Consider the following 12052-nt stretch of genomic DNA (forward strand, 5'->3'; position numbering starts at 1 on the left):
ATCTGTGGGCAAGACTTTTCTTCCCAGGATGTTGTTAGATGTTTGGAAATCCAGTAGGTAAACTTCCAGTAATTTTGTACTGAGCCCATTGGTATATGATTTAATGGTCTGCAAGTATAGTCTAATTCTTCTCTGTTCAGCATTTAGCCCTTATTTTATAACTGGTAATCTTTTCCTGTGATTTGTTTGACTCGGGATAGTAACTTACACTAGTACATGCTTAATTTACCTTTACTTTTAATTTCCTTCACCATTAAAAATATGTTCCTTACTTCTTGTGTTGTCTATCTCCCAGTCACTGTATCTTGTTATACCTTTGTCTACCAGACTGAAGAGCCAAAGATCAGATTTATTTCTCCATGTAGGTACTTACAAACTGTAATCAACTCACTCCATAACCTCTTGAGTAAGCTAAACAGATTGAGCTTCTGAAATCTTTCACTATAGTGCACATTTTCCAACCTGTAAATCATTCCTCTACCTTTTATTTGAATCCTTTGCAATTTATCAACATCCTTCTTGAACTGTGGACACCAGAACTAGATACAGTATTCCAGCAGTGGTCACTCCACTGTTAAATACAGAGTTAATGCCATATCCCTCCTCCTACCTGAGATTCCCTTATCTACCATATTTTCTCACATACAACAAGAGTCACTGAAAGGTGTTATGAGAAACCTACATAGTCAGTTATAATTTCATGAATCCCATTTTTCACATATTTATTTAATTAATAGGCTACTTTGCTTTGCTGACACTACAGCAATTTGTTTAAATAAAAGCCTGAGGTACTTAGTCATATTGCAACTCATATCTATTCTTCCTACGTTGAGAAACTATTATGTATCACATGCCATTAACACCCACTGGCTACTGTGGGAGTGAAATCAGGGCCAGATTTCCTTTCAGTTAATACTCCAGCTTTCTGGACCTGTATGTTGGTTTCCCATTTGAATAGCCTGGAAACAGAACTAACAGCTGAGATGAGGACATCTTTATTTTTTAGAGGATTATGAACATTCAGTGAATATTCTTGTTTGTTCTTTTGCCTTCCTAAGGTAATGTTTCAGTGGGTCATGTACTTATAGACACTACATTTAGAAATGCAATAGCTTCTACATGTAAAAACATAGCACAAAAGTTCCTAGCAATTTTGGAACTAATCAGAGCTATTTCCCCAAAATCCCCGAGCATGATTAAACAGAGCACATTGTGGAATTTTTCATGTGGATTGGGAGGCAGTTCAAAGCGCTGTCAAAGTAAAGCTACAACTTCAAAAAGAACAGATGGGAAATGTATACCCAATTTCCACATGGAATGGAATGAGGAACTGAGCTGTCCTCAGACCAACCCTAAGCTGGAGGCAGGATCAATAACACTGCACTTCCAGGTATGTCTGATCACCTCATACTTCCCATATCTCTTCCCATCTATAATGTGAGTGCTAAGAAGTTTGGTATGATTTACAGTATCCCTACTACACCTGTCATAGATTCAATGGAGATTTAATTCTAATACAAGCCAGCACAGGTAGGATATGAACAGAAGGGGAAGATTAAGAACTGCTTCCAGTTGATAGACAACTCCTCAGTGAACTTGGAGTCTTCCTAAATCTAGCCTGATCCACCCAACTGAGAAGGATAGTAGGGATGACAAACTGTTGAGAGAAAAAGAATGAGAAAGAAGTTTCTCATTGTCTCTGGGCATTTGTACACGTGGTGGGGGTTTAGTCCTATGTGGTTGCATTCTATGCCCCCTAAATTGAAATGGTGAGTTTTTAATTGAAACGATGGGTTTTATTTTTCTGTCACTGTATACATGTCATTGTTCTGGTGTCTGCAGGTGCCTGCTCAAGACAGAAGCAGCGAGGAGCCTGATGCTTTCTTTTGGCGGAGCCTGCCTGCCTCTCTCGCAGCTGGGGGGTGAGCTGATAGATTAATGGTTGCAATGTTCCAAGCTGCAACGTTGTAAACTAAACTACATCAGGATGTGGTTTAGTTTGTGACAATGCAAATTTATTTAAAACCCCCAAAACTCGCATAAGTGTAAAGTGTGATGCCATTAAGCCACACAAAGGGAAATTTTCGTCATGTGTACACGTTAACATCATCATGTGTGCAAGTCTCCCTGTGCACAGCACCATAGTGAACAGTATACTGTTGTCCCAGGTGTTAATCTACTTAACTTCTAGCTCTTCTCCTACCAGGGTACACTGGTATCAGTCCATTGTCAGGAAAGCCTGTGTTATAAGTTGGGTCATGGGAAAAGTATTACAGAATCCAAAATCTAGAAGACAAATGAAGATCCCATTTGGATCTTGTTGATTTGGACAATAGTCTTTTCTTTAGTTGCACTTTCCTGCACTTGGATCTTGACCAGCTGTAGGCTGCCCAGCAGGTCATGTGGTTCAAATTTTTTGGAAAAAAAATGAAGTACTGTCCCACCAATAGAACTGCTCACACTGTGTTTGTGATTAATACAGAAAACCAAGAAATATTATTGGGATTCCTTATTCTATAAGAATTCCAGCCTCCTTTCCAAAGTGTAGGCACATGGTTAAGCATGGATAGTCTTGCAGGTATATCAAAGCCAACTTGCCTGATCCTGCACTGGTGTAAATCAGCATACTTCCATGGATTTGCACCTGAACTGATATTCAGCACCTGAGCATCTGATTCCAAATGCCCACACCTTCCTCAAACATGTGTGCACTCTATAGTTTATTTTCCCTTTCTGACATTAATTCTGCTTTTCCCTTACACTGACTCTCATAATACTTTCTGAAACAATTCTTGCATATGTTTGTACTTTGCAAATATCATATCTATCTAATGCCATTATCTGTATTCTAACTATCAGTGTATGCTTTCCATGATTTTTTAAGGCAGCACAAGATATATTTAGGTTTTATGGGAAAAAGGGAAGATGTACCAGAATAATTTAGTTATTGCTTTTGCTTTTAATATTAATCTAGGTCATGTTATTGCTTTGCTTTCATAAACACAAACATAGATCACTCGTTTTTTCTGCATGATTATTTAAGTGCTTTTTTAAAATACATATAATTATGATACAACATTATTTACCATCTGGCTGGTCCCTTACCTGGCAATAAACAGCTTTTCTTTAACATGTGTCCTTTACAGGTTTGACATTCCCAGCCACTCTTGCCCTGTTGATTTAAGGTAATCTAATTTCATGATTTGGACATAGTTTAGAAACAGATTTCCAGTTAAGATCTGCATCCCAAGGCAGCATTTTAAAGTGAATGTAAGGCATGTGGCTAGGTCCCAGAGATGATTTTAGAAACCTCAGCCATTAGTTGTCCTCCCTAAACTTTCTGCAGTTGCTAACCAGAAAGCAATGGTTTTATCTTGATGATTCACTGTTTTTTTCAGGATGGACTATAGAAAATAAAGGGAAATTTGAAGAGAAGACAAGGTAGGTGCTTCTGATGACTTATTTTCAAATTCTATTCTACCTGAATGTCATTAAATTCTCCTGGATATAATGCTTGGGCAGTGACTGTGAATTAAGTTCCATGATGCTAGGATTACGCTCTTATCAGTGTCTGAGGCTACCTAGGTAAGCTGTCTTGGGTAAGTCAACGTAAGCTTCATTCATCTCTTTCCCATCTCATGCTGTAGTCAAAGGTGTCACCTAGGGTGTGTGTGGTAGAACCAATAACAAAACTGTAGTCTCATGTGTCCCAGACTAGTACTTTTTTCCTTCTAAATTTACTTTGATATATTTTAAGCTTCTAGGTGTAAGAAAACATGGTATTTGGAGTTTTGGGATCTACAATTAAAATATAGTGTGCTTTGATTATTTGCTTTTATATTCTATTTCTTTTTAATCACAGCAAGCCTCTGTGGACATGTGCATAATCTAACTTACTCTAAAATTTGCTTGTTATATGGCTACAAACAATCTCTCTCAGTGTTATGGTAGGTGAAGACTGAAATCTTTTCATGCTCAGGTGATTTTTTTTGGACACAGCAGTATACCATCACATTCAATTAGCTTTGCAATCACAAATGTTAGTGGAGTAACAATGTAAAACTGGACCAACAGCAGTTTGACTATTTATAGTAATTTTACTCTTGTGATTAAAAAAGAGAAGAAAAATAGCATAGAAGCAATGATCCATCCTCTTTTTGCAGATACAAGATTAGAAATCAAAGGGAATCATCTTCAGAATAGTTTTATTTTGTTCAGTGTAAATTTGGTGATACTCACCCAGCAGGAAGTACCTTGAAATGTGTGGCAGGGTACTGTTTGTGCCTGCCACTTTAAGGGCCTGAAGACAGCCGTAGGCAGGTGCCTGATGAGGGCAGCCATTCTGGATTCAGGGCTGCCCATATAAACAGGGCATTTTGCTGCTGGAAGGCAGGCAACAACATTGCCTGGCTGCAGGTATCATCTGGAAGCAAGGGAGGAGCTGTATGGGGATGGTCAGAAGGCTCCTGGTCCTGGGCATGACCTAAAACTGCACCCTGCTGGGGCTGGGTGGCCTGGTGGGCCTCTCAGTGGTGTGGGAGTCCCCAGGAAATGCCAGGCCAGTTACCACCCTGGTGAAAGGTGGGTTGGGGTGCCTTAGCCCCAGCTCCCACAACTGGGTGGGTTACCCCCTTTTAGGGTCTGGAAGGTGGACCCCAGCAAGAGAGTGGGGCTGTAGACTCAAACCTGTCTTGACATCCCCCGACTGGTCCATGCTGGGGCCAGGACTGGAAGGGTCAAAAGGGCCAGGGGCTCACCGTGAGGGACACCCAGAGCTGAGGGCCTGGGGTTTCGACTGGCTTGGAGGTGGGCCAGGGCCAGTAGAGCCAAAGATCCCGGGGGGACCACACCCGTAAGGAGGAAGCAGCTCAGGGAGCTATGTAGCCTGGAATGAAGGCAGAATAGGATGCCTGAATGGAGGGATCCAGGTGGGGTTCAAAAAGGATTCTGGCGTCCAGTGTGGGGCCGGTGATTTGACAACAGCTGGATGCCATCTGTGAGGCTTGGGCTGCAGTGTAGGGAAGGAACGGAGCCACAGACAGTGCCCCCTGGCATCGGGGCAAAAAATGGGCAGCCTCCTGCTTAATTAACATCAATCAATTAATTAACAAAAGGGCATGGCGGGCGAGAAGGCAGGCAGCTAGCCCAGAAACAGGTGGGTGGGCCACAGGAAAATCAGCCCTGAGAAGGCCCCTGTTACAAAATGCTTAGATGGAATACCCCAAGTGCCTTCAAGAGAGGTTGCCTGGATGTAAATTCAGTGGAATTTGGCATTTGCAGTTTTAAGAGTCTTATGTTCAGAGTCAGGACTCATTTAACCCTAGCTGCACTATTCATCCCCAAATAATAACCACAGTGATTTGATTCCAAGCTTCTACAAGAAGTCATTAGAAATTACAAAAGTAATATAAAACCTAAGGCAGCATAATCCACTGGACAGAGCAATAAACTGGGGTGCAAGAGATAGCATTTATCTTCCCAGGTCTGCCAGTGCTTTCCAGAATGACCATGAGCAAGGAATGTTTCATTTTGTCTGTTTATAAAATGGGAGGGGGGAAGGTCTTTGAGATCTATGCATAAGATATGCAATTTAACAACTAGGTATTAATATTATGGCCACCATTAGGGAGGTGTAACCCATTTTGAATGAACTGCCATGCCACAGGACATGTTTCTGATTCTTGCCTACATTTGACAGTAAAGTTTTCACTCTTAGCATTTCTAAGAATGGGAGGATGTGACTAAGATGACTCGCACAGTACTCTAGGATATAGAGATGATACCAAATAGTCCTGCCAATCCTTATTTTGTCTACCTCAACCTCCTGGTAAGGGAATCTCTTTGTTTTACTTAGACTTTTTCTATAGCAATGGGAATTTTAGCTGTAATGAGTTGAGCATGAACATCTCTATAGCCCCATCTTCATTCCCTTGAATGATGTGAACTCTGCACAGCAGATGCATTTCTTCCAGATTAAAGCAATGACTGAAGTTTTAGTATATTGGCCTTATTTAGCAGATTCTGCCTGCTAACTCTTCTAATGAGTTACACATGGAAATTATTCCTGTGCAAAGTGGCTAGTATTTGCTTTGGATTCAGATTTGGCCAATTTGGGGGACAGTGATTTGAGTAAGTGATTCGAAGCACTGTCCCAGATTGATTTGGCCAAATCTGATTTGGAGATTCGACTGCTGCTGAACCTCTGAAACAGCCGGGCCCATACCCTGCTCCTCTCCCAGCCCGGCAATGGCTGCCCTGCCCGCCCCAGCTCCTAGCACTTGAAAAGAAAAGACACTGACTCACGGGGTACTGCTGCGTGGGGGATGATCCCCACTGCCCCCACTACCTCATGCTGTGTGGGGGGCTTTGCATGAGCCTCCCAAACCCCCTGCTGTCCTAGTGCCCACCCTGGGCTGCAGCTCTGGCCCTTTAAGAAAAAAAAAAAAAAGAAATACCACAGACTCACCATTCCTGCCAGCAGGGGGCAATCCCTGCTGCTCTGTGCCATGTGGGGGGTCTGTATAAGCCCCCCGAAGCCCTGTGGCCACTGCAGGAGCGGTGAGTCCTGGGGTTTTCTCAGGTTTTTTTTCTTAAAGGGCGAGGCACCCGTGAGGGGGGGCTAGGGGAGAAAGGTGGGGCGGGAGCTCATGCAGAGCCCCCATGCAGCATAGGACAGTGTGGGGCAGTGAGGATTTCCCCCCTGCCTGGTAGCACCCAGTGAGTGGGGCTTTTTTTAAATCATCAGGAGCTGGGGTGGGCAGGGCAGCCATGGAGGGGGGGCTGGTGGAGTGGGCAGAGGTTAGGGGGCATGGTCCTCTCCCACAGTCCCCCCAACCCCCTCCTTCCCTCCTTACCAGCTCAGAGTCTGGCTGCAGCTCCCTGCTGCAACCACTGGGGACTGTCCGAATCATCAAAGGTCTCCAAATATTTTCCAAAGATTTGGAGAGCTTTGAATAGATTCAGACCTTTTAATTGGTCCCTGATTCAATTTGGATTCGGAGATTCAGCCACTGAAATTGGGCCGAATCTCCTCTGAATCAAATCACCACCCAAAGCTTTGCACAGCCCTAATGGAAGTGTATACTGTAATGTGATGCATTGCCATGCAAGAGCAGGATACTGGGCTGGCACTGGATGAGATAGCAGTGTATCAGTCACACAGGTCCTTTGTAAGCAGATAGACAGCTTAAGAGCTAAGAGAATACTACAAATTCCAGTAGCCCATCAAGGTCTTTGATATATGACAGCTAGTGATAGTGCTAGGTTCCACAGAAAGAGGGTTTTATAGAAATACTTCAACTGGGTCTTTGCCTACAGAATCATTCACATTAGGCAAGTTTCCCAAGTGTTCCCTCCTGTTACTGGTTCCATTTCCATTCTTAAATAGTCCATACCAGTGGTGTCCAACTCATTTGGCCATGTGGACTGGACCTGGCCTCTGTGGTTTCTTGTGGGCTGGATGACCATCCTCTGCTGATGGGGTGAGCAGTAGCAGCTTATCAGTGCAGCTGCCAGAGCTGCTGCATTGACATAGTTCCAGAACACCATTGGTAAATGCTACTGCTCCTTGCCTCCCCTTTTTCACCTGTTGCTGATTCTAAATCACCAGCAGTGATGGATGACCCTGATTTCAGTGGTGGGGAAATGGGTAGAGGGTGAGCACCAGCATTCACCCCATGCATTCTGGAGTTACACTGATTCACTGGCTCCAGCAGCTACAATGACAAGAACCATGGGTCACAGTTTAACTGCTTGTAAGCCACAGGTGGCCTGTGGGCTGCCAGTTGGACAGCTCTTTCCAAATAATGTCTTCCTTCCCACTCTCCTTGGAAGACTGTTCTACAGTCTGATGAATCCCAGTCATGTTCACTTGGATTCATTTCTTTTCTTCATTTAATTCATTTATATCACCCTAAAATCATTCCTTTTCTCCTTTAGTGTTATGCACTCTTCAGCTATTTAGCTATGTAGCCTTGTAGTCAAGATTTGCATATTTAATACCAATCTTCCCCATTACAATCACTTTCTTAGGCCCCATAACATTTGTTGTCACTGTTTTCTCGGTCCTTTCTGGTTTGACAATATATTTCACATAACAGGGTGCTTGAAATGCAACGGACTATTGAAGGTGGGATTGTACCAGAGTTGGATATAATGGGACAATTGTCTTAGGATGTTGTCTCTACATATGCAGCCTGTGATTGCTGTATCCTATTGAAAATGTAGGTCTAATTTTTTGTTCACTATAACCTCCCTGCCTCTTTCAACATTCCTGTGTTGCCAGCAGATCCAAGGAGGTGCTTCTCCCTCTCCACTCAGCATTAGTGAGGCCGCAACTGGAGTACTGTGCCCAGTTTTGGGTGCCGCACTTCAAGGAGGATGCGGATAAGCTTGAGAGGGTGCAGAGAAGGGCCACCCACATGGTTAGGGGCCTGGAGGATGGGCCCTATGAGGACAGACTCTGGGAGCTGGGTTTGTTCAGTCTGGGTAAGAGGAGGCTGTGAGGTGACTTGATAGCCGCCTACAAATATGTTATGGGGGAACACCGGGATCTAGGAAAGCATCTCTTCAGGAAGGCACCCCTTGGGAGGATGAGAATCAACAGACTAATAGAGGGAAGATTTAGGCTGGACATGAGGAAGAACTTATTCCCCATAAGGGCAACTAGAACCTGGAACATACTCCTAGCAGAGGTGGTGCAGTCACCAGCCTTGGAGGTGTTCAAGAGGAGGCTTGCTAAGTACCTGGTTGAGCTAGTTTGAGCTCTTTAACCTCCTGCCTATGGCAGGGGACTGAACTCAATGATCTTACAAGCCCCTTCCAGTCCACTTACTCTATGACTATGAATATAAATACATTTGATTGCATTTTTCAGAGTTCAATCTTTTATCTTTCATTCATTTTTCATATCTCTTTGAGCTGATTTTGTATTATTTTGTCTCCTTATTGATATTTCCAACTCCCCATTGCCTAGAAGGTTTAATATTTCTTGAATTCTAAAAGTGTTTATTATTATTGGTCAAAAACAGTTATGTTTCCTGAAAAAAACAGCATTCACATTTTCAAATCTGAACCCCAAATTTCTTTTTAGATGTGAAAGAACTTGCAAAGCTCAGACTAGCAAGAACCAGACCGTTTCCTTCTGATTAGAAAACATACAGAACGATTGAAGTTTAGTGAACAATTGCTCTATGATACTGGGATTGAAACAGGGGGATCCCTGTATTCTCATCATAAGGTAGCTTGGTGCTGATACAGTTCTAGCTAATATTTCTGGAACACCTCTCAAGCCCCAAGCAGTATAGCTCAGACAGTAGATATGTAAATTATACTTATATTGAGAGATTTGAGCTTCCAGTTATTTCTACCATATCCCAAACCAAAGAATAGTTCAGAACTCTTTGTTAAAAGGTTTGAGAAAAAGATCACATTGCAGGCAGCAGCTGTTTGTGTGGATTACCTAGTCTAGCCGTTCTGTCAAGGCTAAAAAAAATACTGTCTGAGCTGCAGCAAGAAAACAATTCACTGAAATATCAGTTAAAGTAGGAGCTTATTACTCGGGATGTGGCTGGTATTCTGTCTAAAGAGCCAGGCACTCCTTTTGACAAATGTGTGAGACATTAGGAGACAAATATAAACAGTGATTTTATTTGATAATCCTCATTTATGGGCATTTTTTAGGTGAATGGGGTTTAAATGATTAATTTGTTCCAATGTGGATCCTTCAGTCACCTTTCACTATTCATTAGGTAGTCATGGGAGCTCAATCCCTCTCCAAGACCTAGGGATTCAGCTAGGCCCAAGGCTTACACAGCGGTTTGGCTCTACTGTCTTATAGCAATTCTTCCTTTCCTCCCAGTAGGGAAAAAATAGTGCACGGCAGTGTCTCAAAGTAGCTATCCTCTGTACCAGTGATTCTCAGGCAAGGTCCTGGGGTACCTGGGGTGCTGCCAGCTGTTTTGAAGGGTGCCTCAAGGTGTGAGGAGATAAACAAGTGTGCTAAGTAGATGAACACAGGCTTAGCCTTGTCCCTATCTGAACAGTCCCCCACGCTGATTGCCCAGCCCCTCTCCAAGGAGGTAAGCATTGTAAAATATAGTTTTGGAAAAGGTATGCCACTCTATTCACAACATTCTGGAGGGGCTCTCTCAAATCCAGAAAGGATGAGAACCACTGCCCTACACTGAACATGGAATTAGTTGTGTCTTCAGTAACCCACTGAAGACTTCCCTGTACTGTTTTAATCATTCTTATTGCCCATCATGCAATTTTTTCTTTCCTAAATTCTGCCTATTTTTATTGTATTATGGAAATTTTTTGTAGCTGATCACAGAATTTGTTGTGGCACAACTGAAATATCCAGTAAAAGCACTAAGGAAGTCAGCATTTGATGATGGCCAAACAACAGTAGAGAGAACGTTAGTGACTGCCTTTTGACCCTAGATGTGGTAACTACGTCTGTGGAACAGGTGAGAGAGGGTTTTGGTTTTTTTTTTTAAACTTCCTTAATTACTCAGCAGCACACTCATCAACATTAACTCACTTCCCCACAAAGGAGCAAGATATTCAAATTGTTCTAGCTTATGTCATTTTAAGCTACATTACATTTATTTCCTTTATCTCAAAAAATTACATATTTAATTATGCTGCTATTTGTGAAAAACCCACCCTATTATTTGATTGAGATCATATGGCTTGGCTCTTTCAAAATGAGTGTGATTTCAATCAGGCTGTCTGCATTCTTTTTCCAGTGTAGCTCCTTTGAACCCCTCTGAAAAACTCTGAGAAACCTGCCAGTCAGACAGTCACCCATGATCTTCCTCTCACATTGGACTGATCTGGCTGAGAAGAAACATGGCTTCCTACAGAATAGGATTTCTGAACTGGCTGAAGAAAATGTGAGGTACTCATTCCCTCACACTGCAGATAGAAAATGAAAAGTCAGGATTACATCCCCATTTACCACTGTGGTGGAACAATTTGATTTGATCCCCCAAAGGAAAAATTGAACTTATATATTAGATCTACTGTGCAATATATTTAAAGTCTTGTGAAATTATAATCCTGAACACTCTGCAAAGTACTGAAAAATCAAAAGGAACTAACTCAAAAACCATGGAAAGAAAGTAGGGGAGAGGCACTTTGTAGCTCCAACCTTTTCCTTCAATGTGTATAATGGAAATAGCTATACCTTCTTTATCTCCCTCATGTCAGTGCTGAGAGGATTGATTAACACGTGCATGGATTTTCAAAGGACTAGATAATAGCAGTTCCATTCTTACACAAGACGCATCTGACTATGTAATTGGTAAAATTCTGTCAGAACAACTCATCTCTCTTCTTCTTTTCCCCTTTGTCTTCAACCCACAGCTTCCCTCTCAGTGAATATTTTCATAACTATAGTAAAGTGATCTTTCTTTTGACTTCTAATAAATTGCACAAAATCTTTTCGTCCTTTTTTTTTTTGTTGGAGATGCACTCCCTTCCTGAGGTTTTTGAGGCACTGCTTAGGATGTCTCACTGGAACTGTTAGGACATGCATAGATTTCCCTCTTATTGTTCATTACAAGATAACATAACTCTAAATTGGGGTAGTGACTCAGCCCCCTTCGGGGGCTGCTGTTATAACTTTTTAGATAATTATTCACCTTTCATTTGTGGAAAAGTTCTTTGCAGCTGTTGGTATTGGTCTGGCTTTTCTTCACTAAACCACACCTACTGAATAGCAAGGAACTTAGAAAAGGATTTTTTTTAACTGACCAGAGAGATCCTGATCTGAATGTGATTCAGTAACTTGAAAGTTGACTCATGTTTCATGAAGGTGGAGACATCTTCCTGAACTTTCAGAGCAGGTACAGATATTACACATAAATTGGTATAAGTGACTGAAAATCGATCTAAACTCATAACAGTACAGAAGCTTGGTGCACATAGACCAGTTTAAAAATAATGAAACCTGGTCTAAGGTAGACTTGGATGGATGAAGTATCAGACTGAAGTGATTTAGGGTAAACTGGTCTATTGAATATCTGTACCTGATCCCCTCCCAAGT

General features: G+C 42.2%; 1 long non-coding RNA gene across 1 annotated transcript; it reads left to right on the top strand.

Moving 5' to 3' along the window:
• Positions 1-294: 294 nt before the first annotated feature.
• On the top strand, positions 295-3506 carry LOC109298260. The gene is made up of 3 exons (XR_002097565.1): positions 295-406; positions 3147-3185; positions 3399-3506. It is a non-coding gene; the product is annotated as an uncharacterized LOC109298260 (long non-coding RNA).
• Positions 3507-12052: the final 8546 nt, after the last annotated feature.

Source organism: Gavialis gangeticus, unplaced genomic scaffold, assembly GCF_001723915.1.
Source record: "Gavialis gangeticus isolate Ggan-Ray unplaced genomic scaffold, GavGan_comp1, whole genome shotgun sequence".
Taxonomy (NCBI): Eukaryota; Metazoa; Chordata; order Crocodylia; family Gavialidae; genus Gavialis; species Gavialis gangeticus.